Source organism: Osmerus eperlanus, chromosome 2, assembly GCF_963692335.1.
Source record: "Osmerus eperlanus chromosome 2, fOsmEpe2.1, whole genome shotgun sequence".
NCBI classification, from domain to species: domain Eukaryota; kingdom Metazoa; phylum Chordata; class Actinopteri; order Osmeriformes; family Osmeridae; genus Osmerus; species Osmerus eperlanus.
In genome coordinates, this window is record NC_085019.1 from 14,585,690 (window position 1) to 14,601,925 (window position 16,236).

Sequence of the window (16,236 nt, forward strand, 5' to 3'; positions counted from 1 at the left end):
TCTGCTGGGAACGGCTGGCAGAACCCCCTGTCAGAAGGAGCTTCAACTCCCACCTCCGGGAGAACTTCGATCATGTCTCGGGGGGGGCCGGGGACATTGAGTCCGAATGGGCCATGTTCCGGGCCTCCATTGTTGAAGCGGCTGACCGGAGCTGCAGCCGCAAGGCGGTCGGTGCATGTCGCGGCGGTAACCCTCGAACCCGGTGGTGGACTCCGGAGGTGAGGGATGCCGTCAAGCTGAAGAAGGAGGCCTATCGGACTTTATTGGCTGGTAGGACTCCAGAGGCAGCTGATGTGTACGAAAGGTTCTGGACCACCATCCGGCGACTCAGGAGGGGGAAGCAGTGCACTGTCAACACTGTATATGGTGGGGATGGTGCGCTGCTGACCTCGACGGGGGACGTACTGGATCGGTGGAAGGAATACTTCGAAGACCTCCTTAATTCCACCAACACGCTTTCCGACGTGGAGGCAGAGTCTGGGGACATCGGGGGGGGGGGCCTTTCTATCTCTGTAGCTGAGGTCGCCGAGGTGGTTGAAAAGCTCCGCAGTGGCAGGGCTCCTGGGGTGGATGAGGTCCGCCCGGAGTTCCTTAAGGTTCTGGATGTTGTAGGGCTGTCTTGGTTGACACGACTCTGCAACATCGCGTGGACATCGGGGACAGTGCCTCTGGACTGGCAGACCGGGGTGGTGGTTCCCCTCTTTAAAAAGGGGGACCAGAGGGTGTGCTCCAACTTTAGGGGGATCACACTCCTCAGCCTCCCTGGGAAAGTCTATTCAGGGGTCCTGGAGAGGAGGGTCCGTCGGATTGTCGAACCTCGGATTCAGGAGGAGCAATGTGGTTTTCGTCTTGGCCGTGGAACAGTGGACCAGCTCTATACCCTCGGCAGAGTACTGGAGGGTACATGGGAGTTCGCCCAACCAGTATACACATGTGGATTTGGAAAAGGCGTTCGACCGTGTCCCTCGGGGGCTCATGTGGGGGGTGCTCCGAGAGTACAGGGTACCGGATTCCCTGATCGGGGCTGTCCGGTCCCTGTACGACCGATGCCAGAGTTTGGTCCACATTGCCGGTAGTAAGTCGAACTTGTTCCCGGTGAGGGTTGGACTCCGCCAGGGCTGCCCTTTGTCACCGATTCTGTTCATAACTTATATGGACAGAATTTCTAGGCACAGCCAGGGCGTTGAGGGGGTCCGGTTTGGTGACCTCAGGATTGGGTCGCTGCTTTTTGCAGATGATGTGGTCCTGTTGGCTTCATCGGGCCACGACGTTCAGCTCTCACTGGAGCGGTTCGCAACTGAATGCGAAGCGTCTGGGATGCGAATCAGCACCTCCAAATCTGAGGCCATGGTTGTCGACCGGAAAAGGGTGGAGTGCAATCTCCGGGTCGGGGAGGAGATCTTGGATCTTGTTCACGAGTGAGGGAAGAATTGAGCGCGAGATCGACAGGCAGATCGGTGCGGCGTCCGCAGTGATGCGGGCTCTGCATCGGCCCGTCGTGGTGAAGAAGGAGCTGAGTCGAAAGGCGAAGCTCTCTATTTACCAGTCGATCTACGTTCCTACCCTCACCTATGGTCACGAACTGTGGGTAGTGACCAAAAGAACGAGATCGCGAATACAAGCGGACGAAATGAGCTTTCTCCGCAGGGTGTCCGGGCTCTCCCTTAGAGATAGGGTGAGAAGCTCGGTCATCCGGGAGGGGCTCAAAGTAGAACCGCTGCTCCTCCGCGTCGAGAGGAGCCAGCTGAGGTGGCTCGGGCATCTGATCAGGATGCCTCCTGGACGCCTCCCTGGTGAGGTGTTCTGGGCACGTCCCACTGGGAAGAGGCCCCGGGGAAGACCCAGGACACGCTGGAGGGACTATGTCTCTCGGCTGGCCTAGGAACGCCTCGGGGTCCCCCAGGAAGAGCTGGTGAAAGTGGCCGGGGAGAGGGAAGTCTGGGCCTCCCTGCTTAGGTTGCTGCCCCTGCGACCCGACCCCCGGACAAGCGGTAGATAACGAACGAACAAACAAACAAACAAATTATACAACATGAACCTCAAAAAGTGTAGAAAGTAGAAAAAAGGCAAGCAACAGTAATATAATTCACAGCGAGTACAAGAAGTTAAATCAGTTACAACTAACCAACAAGAGCAACAAGTCCCTCAATAAGAGTCATTGTGTTCTTGGAGGAAATTAACATCAGGTCCAGCGAATAATTCCTAAGTACCGTTGTACTCCCGGAACAAGTGCGTCTTAAGCCTGTTCTTGAAGGTGGGGAGACAGTCAGTGTCTCTGATGGAGGTGGGGAGGTGATTCCACCATTGGGGGCCAGACAGGAGAAGATCTTGTGTTGGGACCGGGCGCTCTTGAGCGGTGGGACCACCAGACGGTTGTCAGAAGAAGACCGTAGGTGGCGGGTGGGGATGTAAGGTTGGAGGAGAGACTTGATGTAGTCGGGTGCAGTCCCGTTCACCGCTCGGAAGGTCAGTACCAGGGTCTTGAATCTGATACGGGCCATGATGGGAAGCCAGTGGAGGGAGATGAGGAGTGGGGTAACATGGGAGCGTCTGGGTAGATTGAAGACCAGGCGGGCCACCGCGTTCTGAATCCTCTGGAGAGGGCGGGTTGCGCATGCTGGGAGACCGGCAAGCAGTGAGTTGCAGAAGTCCAACTATGTGCATGGAACCTTTCTCAACTAAACCTGATAGACATTAAACCTTTGTGGGAACTATATTACAGGACACATCACTATCATGTATAAATCATTTTCTGTCAGCTGTGCATTCAGGGTAAAATAAACTTTTAGCTTTAGTCAACATTGCACAATTGCAAAAGCCTATAGGCCTACTGCAACCACTTTTGTTAACTCGGTTTGGTCCCGGGGTGATGAAGGCTCCAGAACACAACACCAAACCGTGTTTAATGACAGACAAGAACAAGTAGGCCTAGGCCTGCCAACACCACCCAAACGACTGCACGACGAGTGCACACATCAGCGCATCCGACATTGCGGTAATGCCTATTCCCGGCGGGAAATTAAGCAGGTGTAGCCTAGGTCTAGGTGACTTTAAAATACACTAACACTTTGTGTGTCTTATAACACATATGCTGCTTCCTGGCTGAATTTAGCACTTGCTCCAGTAGCCTAAGACATTCCAGGCATGATGTCACAACAACATTGAACATGAACGAATCTGTCGCTCCCAGCATTGACTGATAAATGGTTTGATTTGGTTTAGCCTATGTCGGCCTATAGGCTTAGACCATGGCTCGTGCTGCTTAAAGGATTGCTTTCACTTCTAAAAATAATACCACCGCACAGGACATGAATGCTTTACAGAGGGCTGTGAAAGCAGTGCACAAAATAATCGGGCGGCGCTGGTTTATGCAGGAGACTCCGAGACCTGAGCGCTGTCAGTCAGCATCTCGTCATATGGGGTGTCATGAACTCAGCGATGAGTTCATGACACCCCAGCCTCCACCCTTGGTTCTGTGTTTTCTCTTTCAAGGGGGGATGCGTAACGCTCTCATGCTTCGAGTTCGAGACATTGTCTCCATTGGGTGCGGCTGAAATAAGGGGAATAGAAACATACAAATATATTGAAATGAATTTTTGGGTAGCAGATGTTATGGGATAACAGGGATACCCCTGGTAGGCTACATGATCTGATTTGGAGCATGTTGTTGATAAAACAGGTACATAGACCTGAAGCAAGAAAAGTCAAATGTATCGATGTCCAGGCAAGAAATTGTTCTAGAAAAGAATGTATTTGTCTCAATACCCAAATTGAAATGCATAACATTGACATTCTGTCGATGCCTAGATGTTGACATCGTCATCATCTGAGCTTAAACATTCCTGGCCCTCTTCCAGGAGTTCTTCCAGGTCCAGGTCAGGTTCTGTAAGATCCAGGTGAAGGTGTTGGAGATACATCTGACTTCAACTCTGTAAGTTTCCTCTGGGGCAAACTTTGGAGTCCCTTCCTCCCTTTTGGTGACAGGTTCCAACAGTCACCTAAATAAATAAGCTTATTTAAACATTTGCGCCCTCAACGGAAAACACCAGAGTAGCCTAATTGAAACTGCTACTAAATCGCAACAATGTAAAATGAGTTAATGTGTCCATGAACACTTTTTCGTTACCAGAGATTGACTGCTCCAAGACCTCAGCACGTCGCTTCAGGTATTCCCAGTGCTGCTTCATCTCTTTGACGAGGACCACTTCTTCCTCCTCCAGCCTCCGGATACCCATGACCTTCTCAAAGACCTTTTTTGTGAGAATGTCCATATCTGAAGCAAAAAGAAATTACAAAAATAAGTACAAAAGACAGTTATGTTGTTAAGAACACAAAATAATAGGAATACGTAAATACAATACAATGATAACATTTTGTTAAACTATTTTATTTCTTAAGTATTAAGTGTTATTTCCTAATTGCTTTTGCCTCTAAAGTATCGAAAGTGGCTATTACTACCCACAAACCTTTTTCGCCAATTTCTATTCATTTTATTTAAAAGCAGTTAGGAAATAACTTACTACTCAGGTTGAGTCAGGTGACTGAGCGGTTAGGGAATCGGGCTAGTAATCTGAAGGTTGCCAGTTCGATTCCCGGCCGTGCAAAATGACGTTGTGTCCTTGGGCAAGGCACTTCACCCTTCTTGCCTCGGGGGAATGTCCCTGTACTTACTGTAAGTCGCTCTGGATAAGAGCGTCTGCTAAATGACTAAATGTAATGTAAATGCACTCAGGAAAAAAAACAAAAAAAAAATACGTCAACACAGTTCATCGGAAAAACATCATGAAATACATTACAATTTCAAGGAAACTTTAATTCAAGTAACCATAAGAAGCATGAGCGAAAAGTGCTGGACAACACAAAAAGCACTACTTTGATTTGCTCACTTTTATGACAATTATAGGCTACATACCAGATGTTGGAACTTGCCAGGGGAATATGTATTCCGGCTGGAAGATTAACTCCACTGACTCCACTCTTTCGGATGGCTGGACAAGTGTGTTATGTTCCAGGGCCAGGGCAGCCAGCTTCCCTTTCATTTGAATCAGGTGTGCTGGAGCAGGGAAACATCTAAAACATGCAGGACAGGGGCTCTCGAGGACCAGGATTGAACACCCCTGACCTACAGGATATTGTGACGTCACGAGAGGCTGGGTGCTGGAAGGGTGCTACATTCCCCGGAGGTGGCTGCAGCCCTGAGCAGCTGTGGCTCCGTCTGCTGGGGGAGTCGGGGGCTCCATCCCTCCCTCAAAGCGGGGCGTTCCCGCACACCTGGGACTGATCAGACCCTGATGACCTGAGGGGTTTTGTATAAGAGGGAGAGCCAGTTAGGTGGTATGTGGGGTTTGGAGAGGAGGAGGATTCCTGCGCCAAGAAGAGGCGCTGTGTACGTTTTTGACAACCTATGTGAGTTTGGAAGTTTTTTTTTTGTTAATTCTGAAGACCTCTAATTGGTGGCCAAGCCGCGAAGCCTTAAGTGTTTCTACGTATTCTTATTATTCTCAAGTCTCAGTCAATATTTGGACTACATAGACAACCTAGGTGTCAAAAGTTTCATCTTGGTAGCGATTGAGTTGCTTGTATTTGTATTTAAGTTCCGTTGCACGGTTTAAGTAGAAATTACGTTTTTGTGGCGAAAAGTGAAGCTAACGGTGGCTAACTTGCTAGCCACAGTCACTGATGCTACTAACGTCACTAACGTCACGAAAACTCGCATGACTATCTCTGGCAGAACATTAGTTTAGCAGCTCGTTAACTTCTGGGAGATGGCAAGGCTAACTACTTTACTGCAAGGCAGCTGCAGAAACGCCACAAGCAAAGAGGCCTGGGTGATAACTATTTGCTCATTTTACTTTGTGATATGACACACAATTGTGATGTGTAACGTACAATATAAGCTGATATTATTAAGGAAGTACATCTACTTTCGGAAACAGTAGTCTACTATTTCACTGAAGCATTAGCATCATGACATTAGCCTCTGTTCCCCGGGCAACACATACTGCAGCGGTCTATGATGCGTCTGTTTTCAATCGTTAAAATAAACATTCCTCACAAATACATTTTCGTTGTAGGATTTATTATGACATTAGATTACAAGTAAACGATTTGTGGGTGAAATTATCATTACCTGTGGTTTCAAACCAGTGTAGCTCACTGCAACGCTGTAGCCTACCCGAGACACTAGTGAGTAGCTAACAAAAACATCTCCACAGCTGTTTAGGAAGTCAAACGGCGACAGAACATGTTCGGCACTCCCCTTACTTAAATCAAAAGTCTATCTAAATATTGACCTGAACTTCATTGTCACAGCCTAAACTTTGTCAATCTGTTCATGTAAATAATTAATTTCAGCCTAAACCGTACAACGGAACGTTAAATCCAATTCAACCAATGCAATAGCTACCAAGACGAACACAGCAGTAGTCTAGTACTGTAGTAGTACAATTTACCGGGGCAGCTTCTCCACACAGGGCTATATCGCACTTTGCGTTGTTACTGACAACGATTGCTACCAGCGATTTTCCACTAAATAAATGTCAAGCTTATTTACGTTTTTGGGGGCATATTTTCAGTTAGCAGATGGTACTGTTTGAATCGCGATTCCATCTTCTACTGACGGTAACGTTGTATAATAATCTTCAAAGGGGGTTCTTTATTCATGAATGAATGCAATATGAGTAGGCTAAATGCCTGAAAATATCACGAGAAGGGAAAAACTTCTCTATGACTTAAAAGGACGTTTAAGTCATAGAGATTAGGTCAATTTTTACACCGTCTGCCAAATTTATTCGTTTTGATTCAGCTATGAGGCTGCCTCTTGCAGGGGAAATGAGAAGACATCATATTTCATTCTACACTCATTTACCACTCGTATTTTGAGTGGTAAATGAGCAGCAAAAAAAATATGCTTTTATATCTATGTAATCTTTATAAATAATAAGTGCATTTTTATATAAAATATACAGAAATATCAGTTGTAAAAATGTCATAAAAAAACGGACCCCCCTGTGCAAGCGACGCAAGCAAGCACACCCAGAAATTGTACCCTTTCTAGTTATTTTTAGGATTCCTCCGTAAGGAGGAAACCTGTTGTTATTGTTAGTTTTATTATGACACCAATGGGTCAAAGTTGGACTTGTGTTTACACACGCAACTTTTGAACCTTATGACTGATTTTCATGAATGACGTACAATTGGATTCCCTGGATCAAGACGAGTTCAATGCACCCTGTGACGTCAATTTCCGGTTATATAGATTTTCCGCCAATTCCGGTTTTATCAAAAACCTTTGAAAGCCTACTCCTCCTACACATTTTTTCCAATCTTCCCCAGAATTGGCAACCATCATCGTCAGAGCAACCCTCACTCAAAAAGTATTTAGATATTTGATTTTCAAAACCGTTTGTCCGGTACAGCCAATCAAAATTGGCAACAAAGCAACGAAACAAGAATTTGGGGCAAATCTCTGCAAATCTTTGAGATATCAACACTAAACTTGGTATATCGGTGGAAGACACTACAACATGTTACCATGTGCAAAGGCAACTTCATATCTCCAAAAATGATCCCCGCGCGTGCTCCAAATTCTCACAGACTCAGCCTTCCCTTGACACACACATGCTTTCTTGAAATTGTGTGCTGACCAAGCCCCCACCCTCGTTTTTTAGCCCCTGTTTCATTTCGCTTCCAATCGCAGCTCGTCGTTACGAATATAAATTATTTTTCGGCGGCCAACATTCCTCACAAATACATTTTCGTTGTAGGATTTATTATGACATTACATTACAAGTAAACGATTTGTGGGTGAAATTATCATTACCTGTGGTTTCAAACCAGTGTAGCTCACTGCAACGCTGTAGCCTACGCGAGACACTACAAAAACATCTACACAACATGTTCGGCACTCCCCTTACTTAAATCAAAAGTCTAACTACTAACCTGAACTTCATTGCCACAGCCTAAACTTTGTCAATCTGTTCATGAAAATAATTAATTTCAGCCTAAACCGTACAACGGAACGTTAAATCCAATTCAACCAACACAATCGCTACCAAGACAAACACAGCAGTAGTCTAGTACTGTACTGTAGTAGTAGAATTTACCGGGGCAGCTTCTCCACACAGGGCTATATCGCATTTTGCGTTGTTACTGACAATGATCGCTACCAGTGAGCTTTTTATGAATGAGCGATTTTCCACTAAATAAATGTCAAGCTTATTTACATTTTTGGGGGCATATTTTCAGTTAGCAGATGGTACTGTTTGAATCGCGATTCCATCTTCTACTGCCGGTAACGTCGTAGAATAATCTTCAAAGGGGGTTCTTTATTAATGAATGAATGCAATATGAGTAGGCTAAATGCCTGAAAATATCACGAGAAGGGAAAACTTAAAAGGACATTTAAGTCATAGAGATTAGGTCCATTTTTACACCGGTCTGCCAAATTTATTCGTTTTGATTCAGCTATGAGGCTACGTCTTGCAGGGGAAATAAGAAGACATATTTAATTCTACACTTCACTCGTATTTTCAGTTGTAAATGAGCAGCACAAAAAAATGCTTTTAAATCTATGTAATGTTTATAAATAATAAGTATGCATTTTAATATAAAATATACAGATATATCAGTTGTAAAAATGTCAAAACGGACCCCTGTGCAACCGACGCAAGCAAGCACACCCTACAATTTCCCCAGAAATTGTACCCTCTCTAGTTAGTTTAATGTAATCTTTAAATTCAGGCTCGTCACATTAGTAACTTTGTTCTGAACAGAACTGGATGTGCAGACACATACGAAAAGTTTCTCCTCCATCTTGAAATTGTGAAACCTAGAAATGTTTATCATGACCAACGGTTGCTACGTTACAAGAAACCAATCCGATTGGCCAACGCTAGCGTTTTCACGCTCCTCATTTACATAAAGTTGAGAACATCCAACTTGCAACGCTCCGCTCCGCTCGCCTTCCCACAATTCCCTACGCGAGCGTCAACGCCTGGTTTCATTTAAAATGAATTGGAAGCCGACGCCGTGCTCCGCTGCAGTGTGAACGCACTGTTAGGCGGTAGCCATGTTTTGGTCGCGTCATGTTCATAAGTTCACCATTTTACAGTTAGGTGTACACGAAAAAGGTCGAGGAGGGAAGCCTTTAGGAGATGTGGGAATTGTGCTTTTAGCCAGATGCTCCGATTATTTTTGTCATTTGTGGACTTGCAATTGGAGTGATACTGCGTCCCGGGGGTACATTGTTTTGACGTTAGCCTCAGTCAGGCTCGGCTCGCCCACTGGCAGTGTGTAAACAATTTTGTATTTCACTCAATTCTACTCCAAAAACATCAGGGAGGACTGCTTTTTGTAGACAAGGGCCTGCTAAAGATAGTCAGTATATCTGATTTTTCAAGGCGAGCCTGTTTCATTCGTCATATGCCCTGAGAAAGCAACCTACGTTAGCCAGGCTAGTTTTGCCAATTTCGGTAAGTCAGGCTATTTAAAGGTCTCTGACAGTCAGAATCACTGTTTACAAGCAAAGGTCGAGCTGGTCTTTTGTCAGATGTGTATATATTGACCAGTTTAGAGGTAAATACTCTTGCCAGAGCCTGGAATCGAACCCGTGTTTTGAGTGACTGCATGGGTCTCCATGAGGTCAACACATTTGGATTCAAGTTCAAGTAATGCCACTGCATTGCAAGTCTGTATCAAGTGTAGATGGGAAAAGCTTCATTTTTCACAACTGACATGGACCCTTTCTTCACTTTGACAGGTCTGGAGGGTCATGCAGAGGCCTGCTCAACAGAGTTCAACAGAGGATGCAACCGACTCGAGGATGGTGAGATCCACACAGACCCCTTGCTGGACTACCCCTCTCTAGCTGGACAGCTTCTCTTCAGCCCTGACCCCAGGACAGCTTCATCCAGCTGGCCTGCCTGCCTGCCTGCCTGCAGGCCCTGCTTGCCCCTGCCTGCCAGCCCTCCAGAGACAGTCACCCCACAGACACAGTAGCTCTGCAGCCTGCTTTTTTGAGGACATTGATGAAGACAAGCCAGCATTACTTTGATGAAAGTCTAAATGTTTAATCCTTTCCATGTGCCAGTATGCCAAGCTGCCGACTTTGTGTCTTAAGTGATGAAACTAGTTGAAGTGATAGACTTTTGACCTGAATCCAATGATTATTCATCTGAATAAAAACCACTCAAGAGAAGTACTGCTTCTTGGATCATTTGTGCTCCACATCAGTACATCTCACACATTTGCCTTTGTTTCCATGGGATTCATGGAATTGTTAGTTTCTGCTCCACCATTTCCACCCTAGTGTAATAATAAGTATAATTTAGGACAGCAATTACATTTTTGTGTTATCCTTCCGCATTAGACACATTTAGTCAATGTGCTTAAACTCAACCGATTATTGTCATTTTACCATACTGTTCATATTGAACAGACATCAGTGTTTACTTGGAAAGATTACTGTATATTTCCACTTTTGATTTGTATTTCCATCGTAAGTTTGGTCTTTAATTTCATTTGGAAGTGGTATTAAAAGGTCTTACATTTAACTTGTTTATACCTGTAGACACCCTGTGAAGCCCCCACCCCCCACTCCAGAGACAGTTGGTGACAGAGAGGTGCAGACATTAAGTTAAACATGCCTTAAGAGTAGAGTAACAAATAGAGACTAAATGTGTAAATGGCTGTTGAAACTCAGTTCTCTGAGTTGGTGCATGTCAGTTTAGGCAAAGGTAACCTTTTAAACCTCTAGGTTTAAAACAAATTCAGATTTTATTGGAACTCTCTTTTATACATTTATAGTTGGATTTGACATTTAACAGACATTTAATTCATTTAGCAAGTTGTTTAACTCAAACAACCATAACACGGTACATATGGTATACAAAGCTGCAGTCAGATTTGGCGAAATTGTTAGCTTGGATGTTATCTTTACATATAGATGGGGTCTTGTTGATGTGCATGCAGCTTCAAGGCAGAAAGACGCGTTCCATTTCACTTTTACTGTACCTGTCCTACACCTTTAATGTTCCCGCCATCCCCCCATTTCGGAATAAAGTTCGACTGATCTGATTTGTTGATTTCTGTTGCTATGAAAACCAGTTTAGCCAAGCTAACTAACATTGTTTTTAGCTAGCTTGCATTACCATTCAATTGCTAACAAAATATTAGTAAAAATAGCTTGCTAATCGGGCAGAATTTGAACTCGGGCAGGAGACTCTGAGACCTCAGCGCGCCACTAGCATCTCGTCATATCACGCAGTCGGAGCACAGCTAGATAATCAGCGTCAGCGCTCTTGGGTACCCAGCATGCAGTGCGGCATGTAAAAAAACAACAACTACGCAAGGGATTTCAGTTGTTGTGTTCGTTCAGTTAGATGTTTGTAATGTTATTGTTTGTTAGTTAATATAATCTTGTTGGTCACCTTGAGTGTGCATGCTGTGTAGTTTAATGGGAACAGAGAGTCGGCCATTTTACTATCACAGGCTATACTTGCAAGGAGCTAAACGTGGGCTGTGCCCTAGACCAGACCAATTGCCTATGAGGCTAATCTTGATTCTGGATTGACTGAGATTCTGGAAAGAGATCTACTCAAGGAGAGAGTCAATATCTGTGGTTTTCAAGCCATCTTTGAGAAAGTTTGAAAACAATGTTGCGGTTAATGTTTTGATTGTGAGAGGCAACTTTTGGACTACACCTAAACCTCATGCGGCCACCGCACCACCTGCACTGGGAAAGAGGGAAACAGCATGGATGGGGAAAGTGTGTGGGCAGAGCAAGCAGTAGTAGTACATAAACTACACACGTCCTTTACTAAAGTGTATTCTGACTTTCATAAAGTTATTGTTGTAATCAAAGCTTTTAAAGAATGGATCTCTGCATTATGGGCCTGACCAGAGTACAGATGGCCTGACAGAACACATTTACATTTAGTCATTTAGCAGACGCTCTTATCCAGAGCGACTTACAGTAAGTACAGGGACATTCCCCCGAGGCAAGTAGGGTGAAGTGCCTTGCCCAAGGACACAACGTCAGTTGGCATGACCGGGAATCGAACTGGCAACCTTCGGATTACTAGCCCGATTCCCTCACCGCTCAGCCACCTGACTCCCCCCAGAACACGCTTCAAAGTTGTCACTTTTTCAAAAGGGTGGCATTTTGACCCCATCAGGCCAAGATTTCAGAAAGTTGGTATGCATGCCTTATTGCCAATGGGGAACAAAAAAGTCTCAAGAACCCATAATGTCAACAGCATGGATATTTCTCTACAGTGACAATTTGTGAAGAATTTCAAAAAATGACTTAAAATCAGCCATTGATCCAATTGTCTTGAAATGTTGTGTACATGTATGAAATACGTGTCTGTGTCATGTCAATTTTGTAATGGTTTGCAATGTCGAAGAGGAACCCGCCATTGCTGCCTGCAGCTATATTTATTTTTATTCTTGTACCATGGGAGTCAATCAAACGGCCAATCAAAATGTGCCGTTAAGCCAGCAAACAGGAAGTTGGGTCGTATCTGAGCAAATCTTTGATGGATTCACACCAAACTTGGTATAGGGACTCGGAACCCTGTTCTAAGGATGTCTAAAATGTTTTCTGGGTCATATGACTGCTTTATATTTGGTGGCCAAGCTGCGAAGCGGCGAAGCCACTTAAGTGTTTCTACCTTTTCTTTTTCTTATTATTATTAATCATCTTCCTCTCCCATTGGAGGCTATGGCTGCCCCTAGAACCGTATGGTAAAAAGTTGTGAAATTTGGCACACTCTTTGAGGACAGTCCGCTCTTTATTTTCACCAAGTTTCATGTCACCCATTGGAGCACTCTAGCGCCACCAACGGGTCAAAGTTGGACTTGTGTTTACACACGTAACTTTTGAACCGTATGACCGATTTTCAAAAATGAGGTACCGTTCGATTCCCTGGATCAAGACGAGTTCAACACACCCTATGAGGTCAATTTCCGGTTATATAGATTGTCCGCCATTTTGAATTTTAAGGAAAAACGTTTTTTCGCTTCTCCTCCTTCAATTTTTGTCAAATCTTCCCCAGAATTGGCACACATCATCGTCACAGAAACTCTCACTAAAAATTTGAAAGGATTTTTGATTTTCAAAACCGTTTGTCCGGTACAGCCAATCAAAATCGGCATCAGAGACACCAAACAGGAAGTTGGGTCATATATCAGCCAATCCTTGAGAAATCAACACCAAACTTGGTGTAATAACTCGGAACCCTCATCTGAGGATGTCCAAACAAGTTGATGTCATGTGATCACTGGGCGTGGCCGCAGGATGCAAAAATGTGTTTTGGCCAATAACTGTTGATTTGTTTGCCTTTTATTAATTGATTCCTTTGTCTCATGATAACTTGTGATAACAGCCGAATTAATGCGGCCGCCATTTTGAATTCATGAAAAAACGTTTTTTCTCTACTACTCCTACAAAGTGTGTCCAATCTGAACCAAATTTGGCAGAGATTATCTTCAGACCAAGCCTCACATTTACATTTTACATTTAATCATTTAGCAGAAGCTCTTATCCAGAGAGACTTACAGTAAGTACAGGGACATTCTCCCCGAGGCAAGTAGGGTGTGAAGTGCCTTGCCCAAGGACACAACGTCATTCGGCAGAGCCGGGAATCGAACCGGTAACCTTCAGATTACTAGCCCGACTCCCTAACCTCTTAGTCACCTGGCTCCCTCCTGACTCCCTCCCTCACAAAGGCCATCACATGTTTTTTTGATTTTTTTTTTTAAACCGTTTGCCCGGTACAGCCAATCAAAATGTGCCGTTAAGCCAGTAAACAGGAAGTTGGGTCGTATCTCAGCAAATCTTTGATGGATTCACACCAAACTTGCTGCATGCACTCGGAACCCTGTTCTGAGGATGTCTAAAATGTTTTCTGGGTCATTTGACTGCTTGGCCACTTCATTGCTGCTTGTGTCGTGGTTCAATAATCCAAGTTTTTATCCAATAATCCAAGTTTTAAAACAGCACGGAAACGGCAGCAAAGTAAGATGCAAAGTGTTTATTCGAATCTAACACAAAGGATTGATTCCCAAAAACGTGAGAGTGGTCTCGAGATCAGACTGGAATTTTTCTCCGAACATTTGCATATGTACTCTCCATTATTTTATGATATTTTGTCATTGGTACATTATCTCTGGTCACAGATGCATTTATGTATTTGACACCCGGTTGGTCAATGGTCACAAAATTTACATTGCCAGTACTTGTCCTCTATCTTCCCCTTCCAGGGCCCTCGAGAGGCCTTGCCGCCCAGCTGCACAGGGACACTGAGTTTAAGGACATAAATCTGTCCCCTGATCTCAGGCGCTTGTAGTTCTCAATATCTGGGCCTTGTAGTCCTTCATGGGAGAGGCCTACACACATACTTCTCTCTCTGGCACTCAAACCCATGTATCTGGACTTCCACATTTGGCCTTTATTTCTTCTAAGTTTTAGTGGCAATTCTAATCCATCAACAGCTTTGCATCTGGTTTTCAATAATATAGCATATAAAAGTGAAAAAGGTGATTAAGTGGTTCTATACCAATCATATAAACCATGATAATTTCTCCATCTTCATAATTACAACAGTGATACGCAGATTTTCTATACATGTGTGAGGTTGTCTCTTGCTGTGGTCAAGAGGTCACGGAGCAGGCCTTGGACAATACACATATAGATCAAGGAATGTGCTCTGGTCAACTTAGGTTAAGTGCAAGATGCAGAGAATAGTACAAGCAATGATTGATGACCGCATCACCTGTGTGTTGTTTCTTCTGTGCATCAAGTTGTGGAATGTGTACCGTTTAAGGAGATGTTGTGGTGGTAACTATATTTGTACAGTCCAGCCAACACAAAGGACTTCTGAGAGACATGTTTTCTCACTCATGCTAGCCACTCTTGTGGATTGGTGGCATGATCCGACGTCGAGCTAATAAAACCGAGTCAACCCTTTTTATAATTGTCGTGACTCTTTCCGGCCTGCCTGCTGAGAGATCTCATCCTTACAAACAGTGTTGATAATTCTTCATCACTTGCAGCTATATTTATACATCTTCTTCTGCCATGGGAGTCTATGGCAGCCCCTAGAACCGTATTGTCAGAAGTTGTGAAATTTGGCACACTCTTTGGGGTCAGTCCAGGGTTCTAAATGAACTTTTTTTATTGGCTGGTGAAGCCAGAATTTCCACTTGCCAAATTATTTCTGTTGAAAATAAGAACAATTATGAGTTTCACTGAATGCATTTGATCATTTTATTAATATTGTTGCCATGAAAAACACATAAAATGAAGTAAAACAAAGCACAGAAGTATGATGCAAGGGTGTGAAAAATCTGAAATCACCAACACGTGACTAAGTAAGGACACAATTTATTGTAAATGGCTAAAACGTCCATTCGCGTCATGAGATTGACTCCTGCCCATGCATTTACAGTAACGTTTTTGTCCTAAGCAGCCATTAAGCACGCCCCTACCCGTTGCCTCAGGTCCGCCGGCGCAAACACTCTAAAAACCATCAGGACTAAGCACCGGACCTGGGGTGACAGGGCCTTCTCTGCTGCCGCACCCTCCCTCTGGAATGACCTCCCTCTCCATATCTGTCTGGCTCCCAATATAGCACTATTTAAAAAATCCCTCAAAACTCACCTTTTCAACCTCGCCTTCACCTGAACATCCCCTGCTCCCTCCCCTCCACTATTAGACTTATATGTTAGTTTTCTTTTTCTGTATAATATTCTGTTTGTCTGTTTTGTTCAATCCTTTGTCTTTATATTTTACTGTTGTCTTGTTCTGCTTCCTCACACTTGTAAAGCAACTTTGGGTATTGAGAAAAGCGCTATAAAAAATTATTATTATTATTATTAATTAAACCGACCTAATATACTATTTAATAAGAACAGTGTTTTTACATTACAGAAGACTGTCAGTAAGCAACATAATTTTTCTTTCGCGTAGACTACATGCGGCAATCCTTACAAAAGTAGTGCTATCAATATCCTCATCCCCTGCCTCGTTCCTCTTCTCGCTCCCAGAAGTTTGTCCTAACCACCGCCGTATTAAGTTAACGTTAACTTTTTACTTTACTACTCTAGCTAGCTCTTATTACCTCCAATGATCCTCTATGCTTCGTTTTACTTCCTTGTGTTTTCTGGTGGACGCTCCGTTCGTTTCCACGGTTTCTCGCGCTGGTTTCACTTCTAACTGCGCGCAGGCAATGG

The 16,236-nt window shown here is 44.2% G+C and overlaps 1 long non-coding RNA gene across 1 annotated transcript; it reads right to left on the bottom strand.

Annotated features, from left to right (window-relative positions):
- Positions 1–3,937: 3,937 nt before the first annotated feature.
- Positions 3,938–5,031, bottom strand: LOC134037922 (uncharacterized). Its single transcript, XR_009932604.1, has 3 exons — positions 4,913–5,031; positions 4,127–4,273; positions 3,938–3,998 (listed from the first exon to the last, which is right to left on the bottom strand). It is a non-coding gene; the product is annotated as an uncharacterized LOC134037922 (long non-coding RNA).
- Between the last annotated feature and the right edge of the window lie 11,205 nt (positions 5,032–16,236).